The 25,738-nt window shown below is 45.6% G+C and overlaps 2 long non-coding RNA genes across 3 annotated transcripts in view; one reads left to right on the forward strand and one right to left on the reverse strand.

The window, feature by feature from the left end:
* LOC144687657 (uncharacterized) overlaps positions 1 to 25,738 on the reverse strand; it is a 109,971-nt gene that overhangs the window by 27,562 nt on the left and 56,671 nt on the right. For both annotated transcript variants that reach the window (XR_013578185.1, XR_013578186.1), the window contains exon 2: positions 14,770 to 14,848. This is a non-coding gene — a long non-coding RNA (uncharacterized LOC144687657). The remainder of the gene's footprint in view (positions 1 to 14,769; positions 14,849 to 25,738) is intronic.
* LOC144687658 (uncharacterized) lies at positions 1,420 to 24,090 on the forward strand. Its single transcript, XR_013578187.1, has 3 exons — positions 1,420 to 1,706; positions 21,407 to 21,568; positions 23,845 to 24,090. It is a non-coding gene; the product is annotated as an uncharacterized LOC144687658 (long non-coding RNA).

The raw sequence follows: 25,738 nt of genomic DNA on the forward strand, positions 1-25,738 counted from the left end.
GCCAGTGGCCTTTATCAACAGAAAGGGCATCCATTCTATCAGTGTACAACTGGTCTGTGATCACTGAAAGCGGATAATTCAGGTGTGCGCCCTGGTCCCGAGGAGCAACCATGACACCTAGCTCGACAGTCACAGGTGCTAGAGCTTTACCGGCCCTCCGCATGCCTTCAGAGGTGGGTCATTGGGGACAAGGACTACCCATTGAAGAAATAGCTGCTGACACTGGTGAGGAACCTTCACACAAGCCAAGGAAAGGTACAATGCCGCAGTCCAGCAACAACCTCCCCTCCACTCTCTTCCACCTAAAGTCAATGACGAATGAAGGCAACCCGCAATCTCCGGATGGTTGACTTCCAAAGGCTTTGTCTCAGTGATGCCGACTTTAACCAGACAGGAATCTGATGACCTGTGATCCCCATGCGCTGCTCATTAAATGCCAACTCTGCACAAAATTGTGCACACTTGCATATAACTGAGTCTATAGTTGCTGCTCAACTCAGTTGCCTTCTCGCTGCCTCATTGTGGCAACGCTGCTGTGGAGGTTCCTGCCGTTGGTAGAATGTGGAACCGGTGTTACACTGTCGGAACTCCGGCCCAGCGTTACCCCCAAACTCCCAATTCTCTGCCCAACATCCCCCACCATGCCTCCCAACCCACTCCTGAGAGCCCCATTAAATTCTACTCCTTATGTTCAACTGCGAAAAACAGAGGTGGACTAGTTTGAGGCAGGTTAAATTCCTGTTCTAGACCTTTTGTATTTTAATCTCTGACACATCCCAAACTCAGTTGTTTTTAGGAATTATGATTCAGCCCGCAGAACTAAATAAATGGTCATTAATGACGAAGATAATTAAGAACAGAAACCACAATGAACGGAAAGAAACAGAGTGGCTGAATGAGTGGACTGTCCACTTAGAGTGACACTGATTAAAATAGTTTCCAATCACTTTCTCAGTTCTCTAATCCCGAAGGCACTCTGTGCCTTTGGCTTACAAATAACAGACCAGATTCAGAAGATACACTGATATCATTAAAGAAATGGGTGATGTCAGGCAACATTCTGTGGATAAAAGCAAAATACTGCGGATGCTGGAAATCTGAAACTAAAACAAAAATAGCTGGAAAAACTCAGCAGGTCTGACAGCGTCTGCGGAGAGGAATACAGTTAACGTTTCGAGTCCGTATGACCTCTAAACATTCTGTGGATGCCTGTCGAAAAGAAATCTGCCTCTTTCTTGGAGATGGTATATGTGAGATCTCCTACAAGGTGGGGAAGTAGTTTGGGGCTGATATTTAACTGATGTAGGACCACTATTTAGATATTTTAATAAAGCTCTCACTGTTAACGGTGGTAGTGCTTTTCAAATGTGAGTCAGATGCTCCTTGAGCAGCAATTGGAAAATAGGCTTTCAAAATTGTTTGGCTGCTTGCCACTTTGCTTTTTAATGTGAACGGTCAGTGGACAGACAGAAATTGCCCCTCTATCTTGATATTACTCTCCTTTTGGTGACCCTTTCTCTTTTCTGTTTAATCCTTGTTTTTTTTTTCCTAAATGAAACAGGATAAGGGACCCCCGCATTCTTCTACCACGTGAGTAAATGTCCATTCCTCTGAGCTGTTGGTTGCCTGCATTGAATGTCGTGGAGTCTTCCTGACATGAAGCTCCTTTATATGCTGCATGTACATAACACGAAGCTGCACAAAAGGTAATTTTGTGTTTCTGTGTTTCTTCAGGCCCTAATTCTATGTGGAAAATACTGGCACCCACCCTGTAAAAGACACAAAACTGAATTATCAAGTCAAAATGCCCCCAGTTCACCAGGTAAGTGGAAGAATGTCAAAATGCTGATAGCCCCTTCGAGGGTTACACAGCAATGAAGGCTGCGGTCACTCTAATCCCTCAGTAGCTGGGGGAAAAAAAAGCCTAATAAATAAGGGTTACTTGGTGTAACCCTTTCCAAGCCAAAGAGAATTTGAATAACATCTTTAAAGAGGCTACAGAAGAGAGTGGGGTTGTTTCTCTTTTCATTCCATGCAGACATGAAAGTTCAAGTTCATCTCGTCCTGTTTCAAACCTGGCTTTGTTGTTGATCTATGCACACCTCAGATTGGTGGTGCAGGACCAGGGAGATATAACAGGGCATACCGCGGATCCCACCGCTGGGACAAAATGCGGGTACCGTGACTACTCAGGCAAACAGCAGGACTGCAGAGGGGATTTTACCAGTGGCGGCCAGTTAAAAGCCACTGCCAGGATTGCCATCCCATTGAGGACGGCAGCCTGCCTGTCCGAGCTGCCAGCCCAATCAGAGTTCGCAACCTCGGCAGCACCAGCGATGGAGGTAGACACTGCTGGGGCTGCAAAGAGAAGGAGCCTCCATGTTGAGGTGCCCTCGAAGGGCCGGGAAGAAATTCAGTTAATGTGCCAGGGCCAATCGGAGGGGTGAACCCTCCTTTGGCTATTGAGTGTGCAGAATTTAAGACCCCTCCCCAGAACCTGCCCAATGTACCTGGTGGTCTCTCTTCATGGTAGGGGCCATCCCAATGCCAGTAAAATGCCAGTGGGGGCATAGAGGGGCCAGGTATAGGCCAGTTAATTCGTTTAATTGGCCAGCTGTCCCTGGTCAGTGGGTGGCCAAGCAGCTGCCATTCCCGCCTTTCGAAAAATCCGCTGGTGGTGGGATGGCGTTGGGTCCCCCCACCCCACACATACTCCGCCGCCATTTAACTGTCCCTTCTGCCTCTCAGCCCATCTCTAGAGGGCTGGTAAAATCCCAGCCATTTATGCTGTATGGTCATTTTTTGTGCTACTTTTTCTTCTATTTTTTGTGTGTTCACCTCGTGCCAATGGTTAAGATCCTGTGTAAAGAAGGAAAACCGTAGGGTCAAGTTCTTGGTGTGTGAAAGCAAACTTCTATTTCATAAACAACCGTACGAATATTACATTTTATCAAAGATACAATTTTCAGTGACAATTCAGATAGAGAGACATGGGGCGGAATTGTCCCAGATTTGCACTAAGTGCGGATGGGGGCAGGAAAAGGACGTTTTACCCGCTGGCCGCAGTGGCCGGTTTTCGCACCGTATCGTCCCAATCTCACCTCATTAATCATGCATCCCCGGGAAACATGCTGTTTCGATGGTGGACGGGCTCCGATTCACCCACTATGCCGTCACCTCGCCGCTTCATCATGCCGGGCGCCACAGTTAAAGTGCAGCCATGCGCACACCTCGCAGTGCTCCCAGCCCAGGACTGCTACAAAGAAGACGTGGCCCCAAAAGGCAAGAAGCCTGCAGCCCCAGGCTTAGTGACGCATCCCTCGAGCGCCTTTTTGATGCTGTGGAGGCCCTCCATGATGTCCTCTACCCCCACCCTGGTCGCTGGAGGGGCAGCAACATTACCACTCCGGCTTGTTAGGCGATGACAGTGGTGATCGGTGCCAATGCTGCACAGAAGTGGTTGGCCATCCAATGCAGATAGAGGATGAATGATCTCATCCGTGCTGCCTGGGTAAGGCAACCATCTTATTACTCTAAACTCTTGCGCTCGCACATTCACTGGCAGCTCACTCACTGCCAACTCAAGGGACATCTCCACTCGCTCTCTGACACACACCCTCAAATCTCCCTCTGGCCTGATCTCCTCTGAGGACTGCCTCCTCAGCCCTCACCACCTTGAGGTCACTTGCACAGATCAACTTGTGCCCCCAAACACACCCTGGGATACCCACTTCCCCAGTACAGCCCCCACCCTGCAGCCTCTTCCCTTGCCTGAAGCCACTTCTTCCCATTCTCCAAGCAAGCCCTAGCCCTGCAGCTATTGAGAAGCCACCCCCACCTTATGGCTGGTCTAGTAGGTAGAGACCTGCCCCAGAGTGATGTGGTGCTGTCTGCGAAGCCTGGTGCTGAGGATTGCAAGTGCTGCCCAAACAAACCTCGATGTCCCGAGTGAAGTGCAGCTCGCCAGATGCACGTCACTTACGTACAGTTGTGAAACACATTGGCGTGCAATCACGCCAACGTACTCAGATAACTCAGCATGGGAGGATGATTCTGGTGAGCTGAGCTTATCAAGATATGCAGGTGTATTATAATGAGGTCCTGACATCTGACGGCGGGAAACGTGGCCCACCATTGACAGGTAGAACAAACTGACATTGTGAAACCGATTTTTGGACTTCTTGCCATATTGTCCGCTCATGCCACCAAACACACCTGACGCCAGTGGGCACAGAAAATTCCACCCATTGTTAAGGAAGGCTAGTTAGCCCAACATCCTTGGGATTCTTTTGGAGCCAGTTTATCAATATTTGGGCTGCCACAATACTAACCTACAGCATAGATTAATTGTGGAAATGGTTCCAATGATTGAAGCTACCCTTCAGTACCTTGCTCAGATAGCCGTTCTCAATGTATGAGCCTAGACAGTGAGCGTCAGCAGGTTACTCCAGTAGTGTTTGAAATCTCGAGGTTGAAAATCTGTGACCCAGGCATCCTGGCATAAATGCCACTGCATGGCTTCCAGCACTGAACCTGTCAAACTTTGTGAGGTCAGATGGGAGGTCACAAATTTAAAATGCTATGTGGGTGATCATCCCACTGTGAATACATTCAAGCACCTGCCAAGAGAAAGAGACCAGCAATCCTGGTGTGGGCTGGTCTCAGCAGAGGAGAGATGCTAAGCATTTTTTACATGCTCCATTGACTGCATCTTAGGAAGTCCAAGCTTCGTCCCATACCCTATCTCCAAGTTGAAACCCATATGTGATATTAGACAGGCCGGTACACTTGATTTCACTTGCCACTCTTCAGCCTGGGTTGGGTCCTGGGAACTGCCAGCCTGGGAGTTCCTAACTCGTGACCGCTCCCCTCTCTTACTTTATTGAGATTGTTTGGGGCAGGTGAAGGCTCTGCTTTAATGTACCTGGGTCCAGGCCTAATTCACAATCCTATCCCTGCAGTCCCATTACAGAGGGAGTGCTCCAGAATATCTGCCGATTTTCAAGATCCTTACATTTGTATGCACACTTTTGTTTACAAAATGTCAACTATTTGCTGTTATCAATTCATATGCAAACTCGTTATGTAATTATAGAATAATCTTCCGACTGGGTAACACTGTAGTTTCCCCATAAATTATCCAACATCCTTTCTGAAGGTTTTGCAGCTTTCATTTTTTCAACTGCTTTTTCTTTCAGTAATTGAAATTTCTAATGCTGAAATAAGAGGTGCACAATCAGCGAGGGGAGAACTTGGCCCGAGTGAGACAGAGACTGAATGAGTATATCTGGAAATTTGGTTCAAATTGGGAACTTGATCATGGGGGAAAAGAAGTGCTATAGGTAAGGTTTACTGCAAGAAATACGACTTGGAATAGAGTGCTGGGAGTTAGGGAAAGAAGGGAAAAAGGTGCTCTTTTGCTTTCTGCTTTCTAACTTTCTCAGCCTTCAGGTAGTGGTCGTACTCTGCTACAGAAAGAGAAGCTAGTTATTTGGTGAGTATCTGAAGTTTATTCTATTACTATGGTTCAAAATAGTCTAGCAACTGGTGATAAGGCTAGTAAAGTATATTTAAAAAAGTAGAATATATAATTGAATAAAATAATGAAATAGTTAATTAGTACACATTAAGGATGTCAGGACAGGTGATGTGTCACAGCTGCAGCATGTGGGAGCTCCTGGATGCCAGTTTGATCCAGGTCTGCAGTAAGCATTTGAAGTTTCAGCAGCTTCAGCTGGAGGCTGAATTCCAGACACTGTGGTGCATCAGGGAGGGTGAAAGTTACCTGGATTCTTTGTACCAGGAGGCAGTCACACCTCTTAGGACAAGATCTTCTGATTTGGTCAATGGCCAGGGACAGGAGAGTGTGACTGTAAATGAGGCAGGTGAGGGGTCTCAGAGGTCAGGAGCCTCAGCCTTTACAATTGTCCAACAGCTTTGAGGATTTTTCAGCTTGTTTGGATGAGAGTGGGGGCTGCAGGGTGGATGAACTAACTGGCCATGGCATTGTGGTACAGGAAGCCATTCGAGTGGGGGGAGCAAAATTGAATATAGTAGCAGTGTGGGATAGTATAGTCAGAGGGATTGACACCACTTTCTGCAGCAAAGAATGTGAGTCCAGAAGGCTGTGTTGCTTGCCCGGTGCCAGGGTGCAGGAAATCTGTATGGGGCTGGAGGGGAACTTGCAGTGGGAAGTGGAGGACCCAGTCGTTGTGGTCCATGTAGGTACCAACAACATAGGCAGAATAAAGAAGGAGGTTCTGCATAGTCAGTATGAAGACCTAGGCACCAAATTAAGAAGCAGAACTTCAAAGGGCATAATCTCTGGATTATTTTCTGAGCCAATTGCAAACTGACATAGGGCAAATCAGATTAGAAAGATGAATGTGTGGCTCAAAGACTGGTGTGGAACAAGTGGGTTCCGGTTTGTGGGGCACTGGCAGCGGTACTGGGGAAAGTGTTGGGACGGTCTATACTTGAACTGTGCTGGGACCGGTGTTCTTGCGAGCCACATAACTAGGGAAGTAGAGAGGGTTTTAAACTAAGTAGTGGGGAAAAGGGATCAAATTTGGGAAGATGTGGTAAATCAAAGAGTAGAGACAAGACAAAAGAGAAAGGTATTATTATGGGAAATGAAAAACAGACCATGACAGGAAGGGATAGAGAGTACAAATCTAACAGTAAATCAACATATGAAACTAGAGGTAATAAAAAGAATAAAAGGATAGAAATAAAAGCTCTGTGTCTGAATGCACGAAGCATTCGAAACAAAACAGATGAACTGAGAGCACACACGGAAATAAATAATTACGATTTGATAACCATTACAGAGACATGGTTGCAGGAGGACATGGATTAGGACCTGAATGTTGAAGTGTACGGGATATTTAGGAAGGACAGGAAGTGAAGAAAAGGTGGAGGGGTGGCTCTGTTAGTTAATGATAGTATTAACATAATAGAGAGGGATGACCTAAGTTCAGGAAATCAGAATGTAGAAATGGTTTGTGTAGAGATGAGAAATAGTAAAGGCAAGAGGTGACTTGTGGGAGTTGTGTACAGGTCCCCTAATAGTAATCATATGGTAGGGTTGAGCATAAAGAAAGGAATAATTGGAACTTGTCAGAAAGGCACGGCGATAATCATGGGAGACTTTAATTTACACATGGACTGGAAAAGTCAGATGGGCAAAGATAGCCTAAATAAGGAGTACATCAAATGTTTCTTAGTAGTTTCTTAGAACAGCAAGTTCTGGAGCCAATCAGAGAGCAGGCTACACTGGACCTGGTATTGTGTAATGAGATGGGAGTAATTAATGATCTCATAATGAAGGCGCCCCAGGTAGCAGTGACCATAATATGATTGAATTTACATTCAGTTTGGAGGAGAGTGAGGAGTGAGTCTCAGACTAAATTTTTAAACTTAAATAAGGACAATTATGAGGGCATGAAAGCTGAGCTGGCTAAAGTGAATTGGCAAATTAGGTTAAGGGATAGGTCAATAGAAATGCAGTGGCTAATACTTAAGGGGATATTTCAGAATGCACAGAACAAATACATTCCAACATGCAAGAGAAAGCCCAAGGGAAAGACACACCATCCGTGGTTGACTAGAAATGTTAAAAACGGTATTAAAACTTAAAAGAAAAAGCATATAATTGTACAAAGGCAAGTGGCAAGTCAGAAGATTCGACAGCATATAAGGGACAGGAAAGAACGACTAAAAGACTAATAAGGAGGGAAAAATTATAGTATGAGAGAAAGCTAGGCAGAAATATAAAAACGCGGTAAGAGTTTTTATAATTTTTTTTTTAAAAGTTAACAAAGTGAGCATTGGTCCTATAGAAAGTGAGTCTGGAGAATTGATAATGGAAAGCAAGGAGATGGCAGATGAATTGAACATTTATCTTGCATCAGTTTTCACTGTAGAGGATAACAAGGTAACATCCCAGAAGCAGCTATAAATCAGGAAATGGAATTGGGCAAGGAAATCAGGAAAATTACAGTCACCAGAGAAGTGGCACTGAGTAAATTGTTGGAGCTGCGGACTGACAAGTGCCCGGGTCCTGACGGACTTCATCCTAGGGTCTTAAAAGAAGTGGCTAGTGAGACAGTTGATGCATTGGCTTTACTTTTCCAAAAGTCCCTAGATTCAGGGAAGGTTCCATTAGATTGGAAGATAGCAACTGTAACTCCATTATTCAAAAAGGGAGGGAGACAGAAAATGGGAAACCACAGGCCAGTTAACTTGATACTTGTTGTAGGGAAAATTCTAGAAGCTATTGTTGAAGAAGTTATAGCAGGGCACTTGGATAAGCTCAAGGTCATCAGAAAGAGTCAACGTGGTTTTGTGAAAGGGAAAGCATATTTAACTAACTTTTTGGAGTTCTTTGAGGAAGTAACATGTGCTGTGGATAAAGGGGAACCAGTGGATGTACTGTATTTAGATTTCCAGAAGGCATTTGATATCAAAGGTTATTATGGAAAATAAAAGCTCATTTCATAGGGGGTAACATATTGGCGTGGATAGAAGATTGGCTGGCTAACAGTAAGCAGAGAGTATGAATAAATGGGTCTTTTCCAGGTTGACAAGGCATAACGAGTAGTGTGTCACAGGGTCAATGCTGAGACCTCAACTGTTTACAATTTATATAAAGGACTTGGATGAAGGGATTGAAGAGATGGCTGCCAAATTTGCTGATGACACAAAGATAGGTAGGAAAGTAAGTTGTGAAGAGGACATCAGGAGGCTACAAAAAGATATTGATAGGTTAAATGAGTGGGCAAAGATCTGGCAAATGGAGTATAATGTGGGAAAATGTGAAATTGTCCAGTTTGGCAGGAAGAATAAAAGAGAAGCATAATATCTAAATGGTGAGAAATTGCAGAGGCCTGAGGTGCAGAGCGATCTCGGTGTCCTAGTGCATGAATCACAAAAGGCTTGTTACAAGTACAGCGAATAATTAGGAAAGTTAATAGAATGTTATCATTTATTGCAAGGAGAATTGAATACAAAAGTAGGGAGATTATGCTTTAATTGTACAGAGCACTAGTGAGTACTGTGTACAATATTGGTCACCTTATATAAGGGAGGATATAAATCCGTTGGAAGCAGTTCAGAAAAGGTTTTCCAGACTAATACCTGGAATGGGTGGGTTGTCTTATGAGGAAAGGTTGGGCAGGCTAGGTTTATATCTGCTGGAGTTTAGTAGAGTAAGAGGCGACTTGATTGAAACATACAAGACCCTGAGGGATCTTGATAGGGTGGATATGGAGAAGATGTTTCCTTGTGGAAAAATCTAGAACTGGGACTCACTGTTTAAAAATAAGGGGTTAAAAAAAGAGATGAGGCAAAATTTTTTCACTAAGGGTTGTGAGTCTTTGGGACTCTGTTCCTGAAAAGGTGGTGGAAGCAGAGTCTTTGGATATTTTTAAAGAAGAGGTGGATAGATTCTTGGTAAGCAAGGGAGTGATAGGTTATCGGAGGTAGATGGGATGCAGATTTCAGGTTACTATCAGATCAGCCATGATCTTATTAAATGGCGAAGCAGGCTCGTGGGGCTGAATTTCCTACTCCTCCTTGTTCGTACGTTAAAATAAAGGTGTAAACAAAATATAAACATAAAAAGAAATGTCATATAAGAAATAAGGTAACTACATTTATTGACCAAATTATCTTCTGTGTCTTTTAATGCTTTATTTAGGTTTTTATTTGAGTGCCTCAGCATCCCCAAAGCCTTCGACTTGGACTTGATTTTTTTTGGCCAGACACTGTGAGCTGAATTTGGTTTGTGCTGTCATGAAAATGTGCTTTATGCCAAATAATGATCTTCAACTCATTGGTTGGAAACCTGAATTGAAATTTTAAGAACAGACCTGTATAAAATACAGAGAATAAAATCATTTAATCTCTCAGCCCAATATGGCTAATCCTGATTTGCATTACTGTACATTCCACATTCCAATTCATTGGAGTGCAGTCAGTCTGCAAAAATCCATCAAAGGCAATGACTTCAGGGGAGCGTGAAGGACTCACATCATCTGTCTTATTAGCAAGGCATCTATGGCAATCATCTGAGGATTCAATTGTTGGAGTTGGGCCATTAAGATTACTTGCTTGGACAATGGGACCCTGGCTAAGTTAGCTTTGAGACATGAACTAATCAAGTCACCTTAGGAATATACAGATATTTGGCAGAATCATCCATGCCTGCTGGCATCAGGCGTGCTCAGCAGCATGAGCGGACAATATGGTGAGAAGGCCAAAAATCGGTTTCATGATGCCGTGAAACCAGTTTGCGATCGTCCACTCAGCCTGTCAATGGCGGGCCGCATTTCCCACCATTGAACGTTGGAAACCTCATTGTAGCACATCTGCATATCATTATAAGGTTAGCCTGCTGGACTCATCCCCCCATGTTTGATCGTCTGCCCACCACGCCGACGTGTTTCACAACTACACATAAGTGACGTGCACCTGGCGAGCTGCACTTCGCTCAGGACTTCGAGGTTTTGTTTGCCTTAGTTGAAGGGCCAGTCACAAAGGGACACCAAGTTCACGGTGAGGGGCAGGAGGTTTAGGGGGATGTGAGGAAAAACGTTTTTACCCAGAGGGTAGTGACGGTCTGGAATGCGCTGCCTGGGAGGGTGGTGGAGGCGGGTTGCCTCACATCCTTTAAAAAGTACCTGGATGAGCACTTGGCACGTCATAACATTCAAGGCTACGGGCCAAGTGCTGGTAAATGGGATTAGGTAGGTTGGTCAGGTGTTCCTCACATGTCAGTGCAGACTTGATGGGCCGAAGGGCCTCTTCTGCACTGAGATTCTTGATACTTTTCTTAGGGAGGCACTTGCAGTCATCAGCACCAGGCTTCGCAGACGGCACCACAGTACTTTCAGGGGGGCTCATGGGCAGGTTTCTATCTACCAGACCAGCCATAAGGCGGGGGTGGCTTTTCAGCGGCTGCTGGTCTAGGGCTTGCTTGGGGAAGGGGGAGAAGTGGCCTCAGGCAAGGGGAGAGGCTGCAGGGTGAGGGCTGCACTGAGGAAGCGGGGTATCCTAGAATGTGTGTGGGGACACAAGTTGATCTGTGCAAGTGGTCTCAAGATAGTTGGGGCTGAGGAGGCCGTCTCTAGAGCAGATGAGGCCATTTGGAGATGTGAGGGTGTGTGTGAAAGAGTGAGTGGTGATGTCCCTTGAGCTGGCAGTGAGTGAGATGCCATGAATGTGTGATGGGCTTGAGTGTGTGAGTTTCAAGTGATGAGATGGTTGCATGGTTGAGATCATTCATCCTCTGTGCAGCATTGGTACTGCTCACCACTGCCATCGCCTAGCAAGCTGGAGTGGCAATGTTGCTGCCCCTCCTGTGGCCAGATTGGGGATAGAGGACATCACAGCGGGCCTCCACAGTGTCAAAAAGGCACTCGAGGGACGTGTAACTAAACCCGGGGACTGCAGTCTTGCCTTTCAGGGCCATGTTTTCCTTGCAGAGGTCCTGGGTTGGAAGTCATGAGAGGTGTGCACGTGGCTGTACTTTAAATGTGGCATCCGGTGTTCTGAAGCAGCGAGGTGGCAGTGTGGCGGGTGAATCGGAGCCTGCCCGCCATTGGAAATGGCGTGTTTCCTGGGAATGCTTAATTGATGTAGCAGGTTTGGGACATTAGCCACTACCGCCCACTTAGTGCAAATCTGGGATGATTCTGCCTATTGTCTTTTTTTAACCCCCCCTCGCAGTTAGAGAAGAAGGTCACATTATAAGCTAACCCTTTGTATGTTTAAAGCACTTGTTTTCTTAGCAGAACTGAGGACAAGCAGCTTAGGGAGGAGACCTAAGTGGGGTCCCTCCTGCCTCCTTTTTTTCCAACCCACCTGGTAAGCCTTGACTCCTGTTTACTGACCGCGATTGTCCAGGGACACATTATAGCAGACAGAGATTTCTTAAAAAAATCCAACCCAGCACTACCGTCTCCCTAAATCAACCAACTCCGTTGTCTACATCTTTAAATTGGAAGCAGCAAGGCCATAAATTCAGCCTGAAGTGAGCCAAGTCACCAAACTACAGACTCTATACTCTTAGTTTTTATGGGCTCTGTTATGAATTATTTCATTATGTCTGTGTGTGTTAAATTCACGTCTGTGGAAATTGTAACGTTGGGCAGAATCATCCCAGATTTGCACTAATTGTGGTAGCAGGTGGGAACGATGTTTTACCCACTGGCCGCAATGGCAGGTTTTCACGCCGTGTTGCCCCAAACCCACCACATTAGTTATGCATTCCCGGGAAACATGTCGTTTCAATGGCGGGCGTGGACTCATTCACCCGCTACACCATCACCTTACCGCTTCATCAAGCCGGGCGCCATATTTAAAGTCCAGCCGTGCTTACAGCCCACGCCAACTGCTAGGAAGATGTCCGTGAAAGGCAAAAAGACTGCAGCCCCCAGGTTTAGCAATGCATCACTGGAACGCCTTTTGGATGCCATGGAGGCCTGCCACGATGTCCTCTACCTCCACACTGGCCACAGGATGAGCAGCGACATGACCAACCGGGCTTGGGAGGCAGTGGCTGTGGTGATCAATGCTAATACCGCACAGACGAGGTTGGCCATCCAATGCAGGTAGAGTATGAATGATATCTGTGCAGCCAGGGTATGGCAACCATCTCATCACTCTAAACTCACACACTCAAGCCCATCACACATTCACTGGCATCTCGCTCACTGCTAGCACAAGGGACATCACCACCCATTCTCACACACATACCCTCACATGTCCATCTGGCATCATCTCCTCTGGAGACTGCCTCCTCAGCCCTCACCATCTTGAGGGCACTTGCACAGATCAACACACCCTGGGATACCCTCCTTCCCCAGTGCAGCTCTCATCCTGCAGCCTCTTCCCTTGCTTGAGGCCACTTCTCCCCCTTTGCCAAGCCCCAGCCCTGCAGCTATTGAAAAGCCACCCTTTTGATTGATCTGATAGGTAGAGACCTGCTGTAAGCCCCCGATAAAAGTGATGTGGTGCTGTCTGTGCAGCCTGGCCCTGATGACTGCGAGTGCTGATCGAAGCAAGGTAGGCAATCAAACCTTCAAGTCCCGAGCGACGTGCAGCCCGCCACGTGCACGTCACTTATGTGCTGTTGTGAAACACGTCAGCATGTTTTCCCGCCGACGTGGGCAGACCAAGAGGGTTGGGGGGGAACAATTTCACTGGGCAGGCCTAATTACGAAATGCTGATGTATTACAATGAAGTTCCCGAAGTCCAATGGCAAAGTACATGGCCTGCCATCGGCGGGCTGAGCGGACGGTCACGAACTGGTTTCACGCCATCGTCCCGAGTATAAGTATCGTCCTGAGAATAAGCATTGTCTGCTCATGCCACCGAACATGCCCAACGCCGGCGGGCACAAAAAATCCCGGCCATTGAAGGTACAGGATGTTCCAAAGCTTGTTACATTGATTCTTGTCTAGTAACAAGGGTGTGACCCTCTGGGAGTGTTTTGATAGGTTATCAGATCAGTTCAAGAGTCAGTGAACAACTCTTCTGAGGCAATCAATTTGAGGGAGTCTGCCAGGCTGCAAGTGCAAGACACAAAAAGGGACAGAAATAGGTCCCAGTTAAGTTAAAGAAAGAGCTGTGGATGCAGGCTTTGTGTAAACAGTGCCATTGGGGCAAAGCTACCCCTTTGGAGCTGTGGTGTTCTGCTTGGCACAACCATAGATATGGAAGTGTGCTTTTAAACTAGTGTTTGAGTGACTCGGGAACCCAGGGAAAAGGAATCTCAGAAGGCAAGATTGAAACCCTGTGACGTGGGCCATTGTTAAAGCCGTCCAATTAGGAGTGATATTTGGAGAGAATTCCAAGGCAGGATCATCAAAGGTGGAGATTGGAAACCCTCGCAAGAAGGCAAAGTTTCAGTGACATTGGTTGACTCACATTAGGGCTAATGTCTGGGTGATGTCTTGAGAAATCTACAGAATCTGTTTTTGGGTGCTTCTGTCATTTACTCAGTAGTGTGGCATGTTTGACCACAGTTCATCTGTGAATTCACTTGTACCTCATACTTACCCTGAATGTTAGAGTATGAGATACATATTGTAAATTGTTCTATCTTTCTGACCTGGTGCAGGAAAGTATTTTTTGGTTTGTTCAAAACACATGGAATCTTGTGGTTTTATTCTAAAAGCAGGTGCCTTGAATCTCAACCTTTATCTACTATAAACAAAATATTATTTGTCCCTCACTGGATCTCCCCCCACGCCCCGGCATTTGGCCAAGGATTGTAACAACTCTAACTTAGCCAATCTATCCTTCCCCATTCTGGAGTGTGTGTGTGCGCGCGAAAGTTGGTATGTATATATTATTTTGCTTGGATCGGATTAAGTATAATAAAGCTAACCTCTTTCTTGGTTAAACTCAAGAAAACATGTCCTATTGGCTCTTTTATGACCACAGCGCGTAAATAATTAAGTACTCCTTGAATTGGCAAGTATATCCTTTTCACACAAAAAAACATGTTGCGGTCAAGCAAGGAGAGGTCAGAGAGGGGAACCATTCAACTCCCTCCTCACCTGGTCATAACAGTGTGGTCTGAGCCTCTGTGATGCACCTAATTTCCCCCTAGAATCAATACCATTCAGTCAACTGTTACTCATGAACATATACATCAAGGCTTGGAATTTCCTTTGAAGGCATAATTGGCAATTTACACTAAGATTTACTTAAAATTCATACCTATTTTGCAGGCAGCAATTTACACTTCATGTACTTACCTACCTCCCCCTTGATAGCCTCAATTTAATGTGGCTCCACCATCACTTCAGGCAGTGCATTCCAGATCATCATAAGTCGCTGCGTGAAAAGACAATCACCTTCAGTCGGTGTGTTCTGTTTCTTGATCCTTCCACCAATGGAAACAGTTTCTCCCTATCTACCCTGCCTGGACCCCTCATGAATTTGAAGACCTCTATCAAATCTACTGTCAATATTCTCTTGTCTAAGAACAACCCCAGCTTCTTTGGGGAAAAGAAAAACATGACAGGGACTTGAAGCAAATGCATCAGCTGCACACAAAATAATGTATGAAGGAATCCAACCTCTTGACTTCAGGTGGAATGAAATTTTTAACAGGAATATTGTAATTTGATGACCTTGGGGAAATGTATGTTAACTGTTCCTTAGCGAAAAAACATCTCCCGCTCATTCAGCACAAGGCCAGAAGTGTGATTAGGCAATGCATAAAATTCTTGCCAAAAGAAATTTTTGAGCCCTATCTCTCCCAATCTATGTTCAATCATTCTTCCATGCTCCGTGCGAATTTAAAATTCTACACACCTCCTATCTGTAGACTTGCGATTAGATTTATGTGGTTTTGCAGCTATTTTGATGGTTTCTTACAAACATAAGGATGGCTGCAAGGAAACCTTTGATGTGGACTGGTTACAGCAAGTGGAAGAGGTTTATCTTCTGGAGGCAGAGATGTAGGAAGAATTCCACTTTACATGGAATCCCTGTCATTTCAGATTATCTGGATGATCTTGGAGAATCTGGAGTGGAGCCCACTTTGGTTAAAGTTCATACCAAGCTATTTTAGTGCTTGATGCCTCAGGATAAAGAAACCCAGCAGGGGTTCATTCCATTCTGTCATGGTTATTGAAAAGGGTTTGGATTCTCAGATCTCCTTGTAAGGAATTTACTCCTCAATGAAAGTTGCAGTTGGTCTGTCATGAACTCTTGCATCTTTTTGGAATCTGTAGTTACTTGTAATTTCAATTTTAAGTGTTGTTTTAACTAAAACGGTCCAAATCCACCAGAATATAAAAGGAGATGTTTCCTTCTGGGATAAACAGACTTAGTCTAGAGGGCATTAGATGATTATTTGAATAGAAACAATGGGCAAGGATACGGGGAAAAGGCAGGAAAAGGCACAAAGTCATAATGCTCATTCAGAGAGCAGACACAATGGGCTGAGTGGCCTCTGCCTGCGCTGTAATTCTGTTACTAGACACAGGATGAGTGCAATGACATTGTGGTGGGATAGACAGTGTGTTCAGAACTTTAATTCCCTGATAGGAGCAGAGAGGAGCCACACAGAGATTTTTTAACAAGGAGGGAGGGAAAATTACCTGCTGTGTTACTCTGAGTTGCTTTTGTGCATTTCACAGCAAAAGATTGCAGAGACATGAGACATATTTATTAGAACCAAACAAATGCTTCTTATATTCATGCCAGGAGTAAGACCGCCCACTTTCTGATTGCTTGGACCACAGAGCTGCCAGCCAGCACCAGTGGCCAGGACTGGGATTACAAGCAGTTCCTGGATTCTAAGTCCTGGGGCAGAATCTTTTGCTTGGGCACATGCCCAACATGCAATCAAACGCAAAATAGTGTGCAATGATTTTGGGTGAGCGTCCCAATGTCATCGTGCGCTTGCACGATATTTCACTTGACAAGAGCGCATGAGTGCCAGAGCTGCACCTGCCATTAATTAAGAGGCCACTTAAGGCCATTAAAAAGTAAATTGATGCCGACTTTTTGTTGCCCGTATGATTTTGTGCTTGTCGCAAGGGCAAAATGGGCAAGCAGCCAGCTGACAATTTCAAACACCTCGTCCATGGGCAGGATAAAAAGGGTCAGCAGCATTGCCAGTGTGAGTAGTGAGGAGTTTGGTAGATAGCTTGCTGCTGGTGACTTATTGGTATAAGGCAGGGTCATCTCTATTTGGAGCTTCATTGTTAGCATTTCCAGGCTTCATCTCAGGACTCCTTGGTGTCTCCAAGGACCCTGGAGAATTCAGACCATGTGGACCCTTCCAGGTATCAGACAGCCTTCTGTTACCGTGGTAATGGGGATTGTGGTCTCCACTGGTGGCACCTCTTCTGAGGATGAAGAGAAGGGCAGAAGGGAGGGGAGGTCAGGTGTCCCTATGCAGCTTCCTGGGATGTGACCTGTGGAAGGAGGGGCGCAGGCACAGGAGCGCAGGGCCAGCTGGCAGTCCAAGGCATTAGGGGCCACAGAAGATGCCACTTTCCTGCTGCCAGGGTTTACAGGCAGCGATGCAGCTACCTCTATATGTCTGAGGTGGCCCTCAACTTCTATGCCTCCAAATCTTTCCAGGGGTCGGTGGGGGATCTGTGTGGAGTCTCCCAAGTCCATAGTTGCATCAAGTTGATGACAGAAGCTCTGTTCAGGCGTGTCCTGACCTTTGTTCTGACTTTCATTCATTTCCGTATGGTCGAGGCCAGCCAGGCTGAGTGAGCCAGAGGCTTTGCAGTGATTGCTGGATTCTGCTGCATCCAGGCTGCAGTCGACTGCACATATGTGGTTGTTAAGGTGACAGCGGGTGAGCCCGATGCCTTCGTCAATAGGAAGGGATTCCACTCCATGAACGTCCAGATAGTGTGTGACCATAGGAAGCAGATTCTGAGAGTCTGTGCAATGTACCCTGGGCAGCTCCCATGACGTGTACATCCTGAGACACTCCCAGGTGCCAAGGCTATTCAGTGCTCCTGGATGGATGGCTGCTGGGTGACAAGGTGAAAAGGTGGCTTATGATGCCTCTTCGCCACCCAAGAACAGAGGCAGAGCAGTGTTATAATAGGAGTCATGCCTCCAGAAGTGCGGTGATAGAGAGGACCATAGGTCTTCTGAAGACTTGCTTCCGAGGCCTGGACCTTTCAGGGGAGCACGACAATACTGCCCAGAGCAGGTGTCACTGATCATGGTCACATGCAGCACTCTCCACAATCTGGCACTGGCAAGGGGGGACCCACTGGAGGAAGAGGATCTTGACGCAGCTGCACAGGCCACAGATGATGAATCCAGTAGTGAGTCCGAAGAGGATCACGGTGAGGAGAATGCTGAGGGCATGGAGCCAGACCTCTGTAACCTCCAGGGAGATAGGGACACCAGGGGTGCCTTGATCCAATTCTCCTTCAGCTAGGCTGCCAAATAAGTGCTACCACCTCATGCCAGGGCTGCTGCCTCCATCCTGGATGTCTGAAATTGCCCTTTCCTTTGACCCCAAAGTCCACTCAGTGTCTGTGCAATAAAGCTTTGAGCCACCCAGCATTACATACTGGCCATACCCTGCACCACATTAAATAAAAAAGGTGAAGCACAGTGGGGCCATTACGACAAAAGAAAATTTATCTCATGTTGACAGTCAAAACAAATTAACAGACACTTCTCTGGTCTTCAACCCCAGACCAGTTAAAATAAACAAAACATTGCACAACAGAAGATCACCGGTGACCAGTCTCTCTTGTGCTCATGGTGCCTTAAACTTAGGCTTGCGAGTACTGCGTCTTAGTTCTCCCCCCTTGCTGGCACTGGCATTGGGGACAGCCTGCTCATTCTGCTGTCTTGATGGCCTTGCTGACCTTGGTGGTCGTCTTCTGGCCAGTGGAGCCTGTGATGGCCTTGCCTGGGAGGGAGCAGCCAGTGCCACGGCTGGCATCTCCCCAGTCACCGCAGCCTCATCAGATGCCACGGTCACTGGCAGAGGGTCAGAGGAGCTGCTGCCATCATCCAGAGTGCCCTGAGAAATCTGCAGAGATGACAGGCAACTCATGCGCCAACATGAGGTCGCTGTGGACCTCCCTGCTCGCCATTGATGGATGGGCATCTAGCTGGGATACTGGGTTCCTCATCCATCTCCCACACAGACACTGAGGTCAATGCCTGTGTGAGGGCTTGCAGGTCCGAACACAATCCCAGGAACCCCTGATTCTGTTCCTTCAGCTGCCTCTCCATGAGAGTCGCCACTCTCTCAATGGAGGAGGCAGTGCGCTCACCCATGAGGGTCAACGCAGTGTTCATGCTCCGTATGGACTCCTCCATAATAGAGGCCATGGCAGACCCTCATGGACCTCCGTTAGATCCTCCCGCACATCTTTTTGGACATCCAGCATCTGCCGCCTAACGGCCAACTCCAGAGGCTCATCAGCCTCATACACTTTGGAAGGAGTAATTTGACAAGGAAATATTCAATGAACGGCATGATAGGATAGGGAGCAGCAGTTCCCCTTAGTTGAAGGGTCAGTCATGAGGGGACATAAGTCCAAGGTGAGGGGCAGGGGGTTTATGGGGGATGTGAAGAAAAACTTTTTTACCCAGAGGGTGGTGACGGTCTGGAATGCGCTGTGTGGGAGGGTGGTGGAGGCAGATTGCCTCACATCCTTTAAAAAGTACCTGGATGAGCACTTGGCACATCATAACATTCAAGGCTATGGGCCAAGTGCTGGTAAATGGGATTAGGTAGGTAGGTCAGGTTTTTCTCATGTGTCGGTGCAGACTCGATGGGCCGAAAGGCCTCTTCTGCACTGTGTGATTCTGTGGTCTGTCTTCGTTTGAGCATCGATGTCGTCCCCAGCAGTACTCCGACTGCTGGTGCCCTGGGCACTCCCTACTTCCGCCTGCACCTCAAGCGAGTGTGAAGTGTCCTTACCACTGTGCGCTGACATTCTAGCCAAAGATCTAATGCCCGCCGAGGCGCTGGTATCTGCGCTGGTTCAGAGAGCAGGTGTGATGCAGGTGTATTTGGAGTATGGCGGTCCTCTGGTGTCAGGGACCCTCTTCGGGTTCCTGCAGTTGAGTGCGTGGTGGAAAACCTAAGGGCGACCAACGACATGTTTAATTAGTTTAGTTTAAGTTATCACACTGTCACTGTGCATGCCAGACACCCTGCTGAGGCCATGGGGACCTGCATCATGGTGCCATCGTCTTTCAATGATCAATGGGGAATCCAGTTTTGAGGCTCCTATCAATGAACAGACTACACAAGAATGTTTGCACCAACCGAAACTCTCACCTTTGTGCCCTGCACTCTTACCTTCATCTGACACCTCAGCCTCTCTGCAGCCGGGTGACCAAGGTACACGCCAGCTCCCCAGCAAGAGTGCCCTGCTCATACATGGTTAGGATTAGGAGGTTTGGGGGGGCCTCAGCTTGTCCGTGACCTTTCAATGTTGTTATGGATTGTCTTCTCCTGAAAGAGCAGAGGAGCATTGATTAGTCCTCTCTCTACCTGCAGCGCCATTGCAGCCTGGCCAACCCCCACCTGAGGAGCACTTTGCAGGGCACGTCCAAGTTGTGGCCTTGCAGCTACAAGGCACTCAGCTCAAGCAGCCAGGGCTCACCCCCTTGGCCAGCTCCAGCATGATTGACAGTTGGCACTCAGACTCTAACAATCCTGAGCTCCATTGGGAGATGACCAGCCCAAAACAATTCAACACAGTGACCCGCGCCGGCATGGTGCTCACCCTTCCTGAGCGTAGCAGGTCGTTAAACCTTTTGCGGCACTGCCCCCATGTGCGCCGCACAATGTTGTGGCCGCTGACCAGCACTGCCGCTTCCTCCCAAGCTCTTTTTGTGAGGTGCAGTGGCCTCCTCCTTCCATCCCTGGGGACAAGGGTGTCCCTCCTGGCAGCCACCTCCTCCAGAAGGACTGTGAGGTACTCATCAGAAAGACGGTGCGGGGGCCAAGTGCCCACCTGACCTGCCCCTCCCACCTGGCATCTGCAGCCACATTTGTATCCTTAATTTTTACTCTCCTGCTGACAACAGCGGAGATGTCTTCGTCGCTGGCAGCCTTCCAGGGCCTGACTGTACAGGTTTTAAACCGGCCACCGGGACGCCATTGGACCTGGTGGCTGACAGGCCCCCGCCCCCGCCTACCCCTTCGCGAACATTGGGGAGCCACCATTCACGCTCGGCAGGCCTTAATTGGCCCGCCAGTGTGAAACCATGGTCGAGGGCCAATCATGTGCAGTGGGCCCATTTTCTGGCCGCTTCCGGACCCACCAACCACGCCCACCTGCCGACATCAAAGTTCTGCCCCTGGAGTCCAGGACTAGATAAGTGTGGGAATCTCACAGAAAAGAGAGAAGTGAGGCCTGGAGGAGTGGCGAGAGGCGGGTGGGGATCTTGATGGAGGGACGAGGGTAGGGGGGTGGCAGCGTAGGTGGAGTGAGCACCTACAGACCTTGGGGAGGCACCCTATGTGGAAAGTGGGCCCTGGAAAGAGATGCCCCTTTCCCTCCCCAACTTTCTATCTGAGGCCCGAGCATGGTCACCTCCCAGGCTTCCCTTCCCACCCCTGACCTCCGCCCAGCTGTCTCAAAATTAAGGCTGTGTGGGAAGCTGCTTAATAGGACCTCAGTTGGGGCCCTATCTTAGCTCACCTGCCCAATGTAAAGTGGTGCAGATGTCATAGTTGATTGGGAGGGGTCGTGGGTCGACCATTCAGGAAATCTTTCAGGCACCCCCCTCCCCCCACACCCCCCCTCACCCCAGCCTGCAAACCTGCCGGCAGGGAATCGTAAAATTCTGCCCTACATTTTATTCTAAAACCATTGTTTATTTTTGCATGGCAGTTTAATAATTAATTCTGCTTTATAATAGAAACAGCCAATTGAAAGAAATCAAGGATACGTAGTCTACTGTCAGGAAGTTGGTCTTTTCGTAAGAAGTGTTCAATCAATACAATTGACTTCCAGGTAGAGTAGCGGAGGCATAAAGCCCTGGGCTCATTTGGGAAACAGTTGGATGTGGTGATGGAGAGTTTGTAAGGTAAGATGCAACATATAGCCTTTTCATTCTGTATAGATCCTGTGATATGAAAGCAGAACTTATACAGCCTGTTGGTATTCCCCAAGATAGATAAAATTTATCCAATATCACAAGGCATTTATAATTACAGAACTTTAAAAATGTTGATCCCAGAAAATACACATTATGGATTCAACACAGAAATAAATCTGTTTAAGGATTTAGAAGATATTACAAACGTTAAAGTTGTATTTTTTAAAAGTGGACACCAAACGCTGTTTAAGATGACTGTAACATATATGGCAGTATGCAGCTCCAGACCTTCCTGGAACTCAAGCAAATACATATGGACAATCACAGCCAATTGTGAAATTCACACATCCTTTCGTTAAGGGTGACCATCAACAGAAAGGAGCATGGGCAATAGAAACATTGAAACTCAATGGGTGTTGAACAAATATGAAATGGATCTCATCGACCTTTCATAGTATTGTGAAGACTTCTGATACCAAACACAAAGACCATGGCTGTCTGAAACCCCTGAGGTGTGAAAAGCCACAACATAGGATGTTTACTGGTCTAACACACCACCTTCTTTGGAAAAGGACTTTGGACTTGAAACAGATCACATGGGTAAAGCAACCATGTTTGTTGCCTGCTTTTAAAATATAACAGTGGAAGCTGTTTTGAGACAGATACCATCAGAAACACCATCTGAGCCATCCAACTAGCTGCAAGACAACTATGCAGCCAAGGTAATATACAGCTATACCTTGAAAGTGGGAGGACTCTTCCCCCGAACTTGTTCCAACTTCAAGTTCACATGAAAGCCAACCTCCTAGCAATTCAACTACAAGAAGCCTCACAGCTTACTGAGAATCATCTGTTTTTATAAGTCCTCCACTCCAGTTAATTCGTCAATTCATCAAAAAACCTATAGGCCTGCTACAGAAGAGACTGAAATAATTTCAGATTGTAATTGTATTGTTTTCTTCTTCATCTGTATCTAGTCTTTGTGTGTGTGATAGTGTGTGTGAGACATCACGTTTTAAACCCCTGGGTCAAGTGTGATAAATAATCTTCTTTATTTTTAAACTCTCAAAATCTAGCTGTTGGAAATAATTTAAATTGGGACAAATCACTTTGAGGGTTAGAAATCACACTAGCTTCACAAATTAAAACATTTTGACCATGGACTAAAATAAAACACACAATTTCTGTCCGTGACACTCATAAATAATGGTGCTTTACACTTAAGCTTCTGAAACACTCCTCATCATCTATAATGTGCGAGCAGGTCCAGGGAATTTCAAACTCCCTGTGCAACCATTTTTAGAGTTTTCAGGTCACTACTGTAATGCTGAAATTCCTTTAATATTATAGGAACGAAGCTACTTAGATATCAGGTGCAGCTTTATTGGAGTAAATTCAACTGAAACCAAAAAAGCTATTTAAAAATCCTTTTAAATAAAAAAACACATTAAATACGCTCACCCACACTCCCCAAGCTGCCAAACCTTAAAAAGAAATATTTAAACATGTGCCTTGTATGTTTTTACCTGCTCCAAAATAGATGTTGGAACCTTCAGTGAAAAATTGAAAGTGAGATTTGAAGGACTCTGAAAAGGTATGTGGTAACCAAATTAAATTGATTTGGTTAACTTCTGACAAGATTTATCTCATTAGTAATGCATGCACCTGATCTTATTCTTTGTGTTTGGGATCAGGAGTCTTCACAATACTATGATATTATTTGAAAGAGAATTGGATAAGTATTTGAAAAGGCAGTATATAATGAGATAAGTGGAAGAAGATGGGGTCAGAATAGACAAGTACAGCTAAAGAGGGAACACTGTGATAGGCATGATGGGCTGAATGGCATTCTTCTGTGATGCTGTTTCAATTGCTCTGTAATTTTTTGACAAGTGAATTCATCTTTCACGTTTTAAGAATTATCACATGTTTGCCTAAATGCAATATTCTCTGTTCGCGGTTCTAATATATGTTAACAGTACATGTATGACTGCAATATCCTAATTAATATTCATTATTATGAATTAGATTATTTTACAATTAAAATGGATAGTCTCATTCTTTCCCAACAAAGCACCCTATTTCCAGTTCATTTCATTTTCACTGTTTACTGCTCTCTGTAACTACTGGTTGTATCAATTTCAGTCTTTGCTACGTCAAGTGGCTAATAACAATGGAAGTGATGGATTATTTTGTGTAAATCAGAGGTAGTCAGAGTAGATTTTGAATTTAAAGTACAGACTTTGATTTTGCTTGGTTTACAGGTACAGAATGTTGACCGAGTCTTCTTCACATTTGTTTAGTGATGTTCATTGCAAATTTTTGAAAAGAAATAAAAAGCAACATTGTTATCAGGTACCATGGAATTGGATTATTACATTTTGCCAGTCATGGCACCTCTGCTACTGACATTATGAATGCCCTCCCTGGTCAAGCGTGGTTAAAATGTAGACCTGCAGTATTTGTGTGGCTCACAGACAGGTTCAACTGTGTATGTAGTGCCATGTGAACCAGACATAATAAAGTTGTTCACCAACCTTTCTAATGTTGTGTGTGTGCCTTACAGTGATATCCGTGGTTACGTCTGTGAACACTATAATAACATAGTTAGGACATTGTGCATTATGTACTTAGACAGATTGAATATGCAGCATTTGCTTTCCAGCTGAACGTTCCTGAGATGCCAGTATCATTCATCATCATTTGGTAAGTACAAATTGACTCTATCTCTTCTTCCTTGCAGCAGGAACACTTTAACCTTTTCTGCTGGCTTTGTTTATTGTCATTTTCTTTCTTCCTCATTACTTCTCCTGTACCATAATTTTCTCCATGTTTGATGGCCCAACCAGTACGGGGAATCTCCATATTACTGTCACTGACACCCTTTGCCTAGACCACGAGGCACTACAAAGGCGCACAATGGTGATCCCTTTCCCTTGTACGTGCTTCCTCTCATCTTCTAAACAACCTGGCTAATGGTAACAAAATTCACCTCAAAGGGGAGGTTTCAGTGCGAGCATCACGTGTGACTGGATATAACTTGAATCTCCTATTTCAGAATCCAAAACAATAGAGCCTTCTTTTCAATTGAGAAGCTTAGTTTAAGAGCCCAATAGGCCTACAGTGTGGGACACTACTGGGAGGGAAAACAATGTGAAAATTAGAAGTACATCTAAACACAGTGATTTTTTTTTCTAATTTGATGACAAGTTTGAGTTTGAAAGCTGGGAGATTGTAAGAGCAAGGTATGACCTTCACAGTCAGGAGTCATGGAAACAATAGAAGGCAGTGTAACAGGTCTTGATTTCAACAAGATTGGAATGCAGGGTTATACGGATTGTATTTATTGGATTGCTTACCTTTAGAATCTTTAAAGAAAGAGGGTTTTCTCTTAATTTAGAATGTAGTTGTCAGTGATGGTTGTCAGAATGAAATTTTATGACGAACCTTCACACATATGAGAGTGCAATTAACACATCACCAATTCTGACATATCCACAGAGAGTAAACATTTCAATGTTAGAACGTACTTTGTGGGGATAAATGATAATTTATTGCAATAAATCATCAAGTTTTATTATACACCCATTTTGTTCGCAGTCGTGAAAATGGAATGCGTGTGAAAATGTCTCACCACTCATGCCACTTGTTGTCCCCTCCCTGTGTTGCATATCTCAAGAGAACTTGCACGCACATAATGTAGCAATGCCAATAACAGAATAGGTGCAGAAGCCTGTCAGAGTCAACGCCATCAATGTTACTGTTTTCAACAAAATCATCAGGATTTCATTTTCTCAAATTTTAAAATAAATTTGATGCTAATATTGTTCCATTTTGTGTTTCTCAGTAGCAGTGCTCTCTACCTGTAAGTTAAAAGCTTGTATATTCAAACACTACTCCAGATGTTTGACGAGTATGATAAAATGCTATAGAATTCCAAGTTCTTTCTTTAAACAGTAATTGTTTCTTTAATCGAATATTACAGTTTAAAATTAATTGCTGTGTGTTACTTTTCATTCATGAGAAAGGCTTTGTGTTTGCAAAGCTCATCTTTAATTTGTTTTCCAAACTCATGGGGCAGAATTTTACGGCCCCATTTCGGTGGGGACGGGGCCGTAAAATTCGGCGAGACGTTCTAAACCCCATTGGCTTTGGTGG

The sequence above is a fragment of the Cetorhinus maximus genome, chromosome 12 (assembly GCF_964194155.1).
Source record: "Cetorhinus maximus chromosome 12, sCetMax3.hap1.1, whole genome shotgun sequence".
In the NCBI taxonomy this organism is placed as follows: Eukaryota; Metazoa; Chordata; class Chondrichthyes; order Lamniformes; family Cetorhinidae; genus Cetorhinus; species Cetorhinus maximus.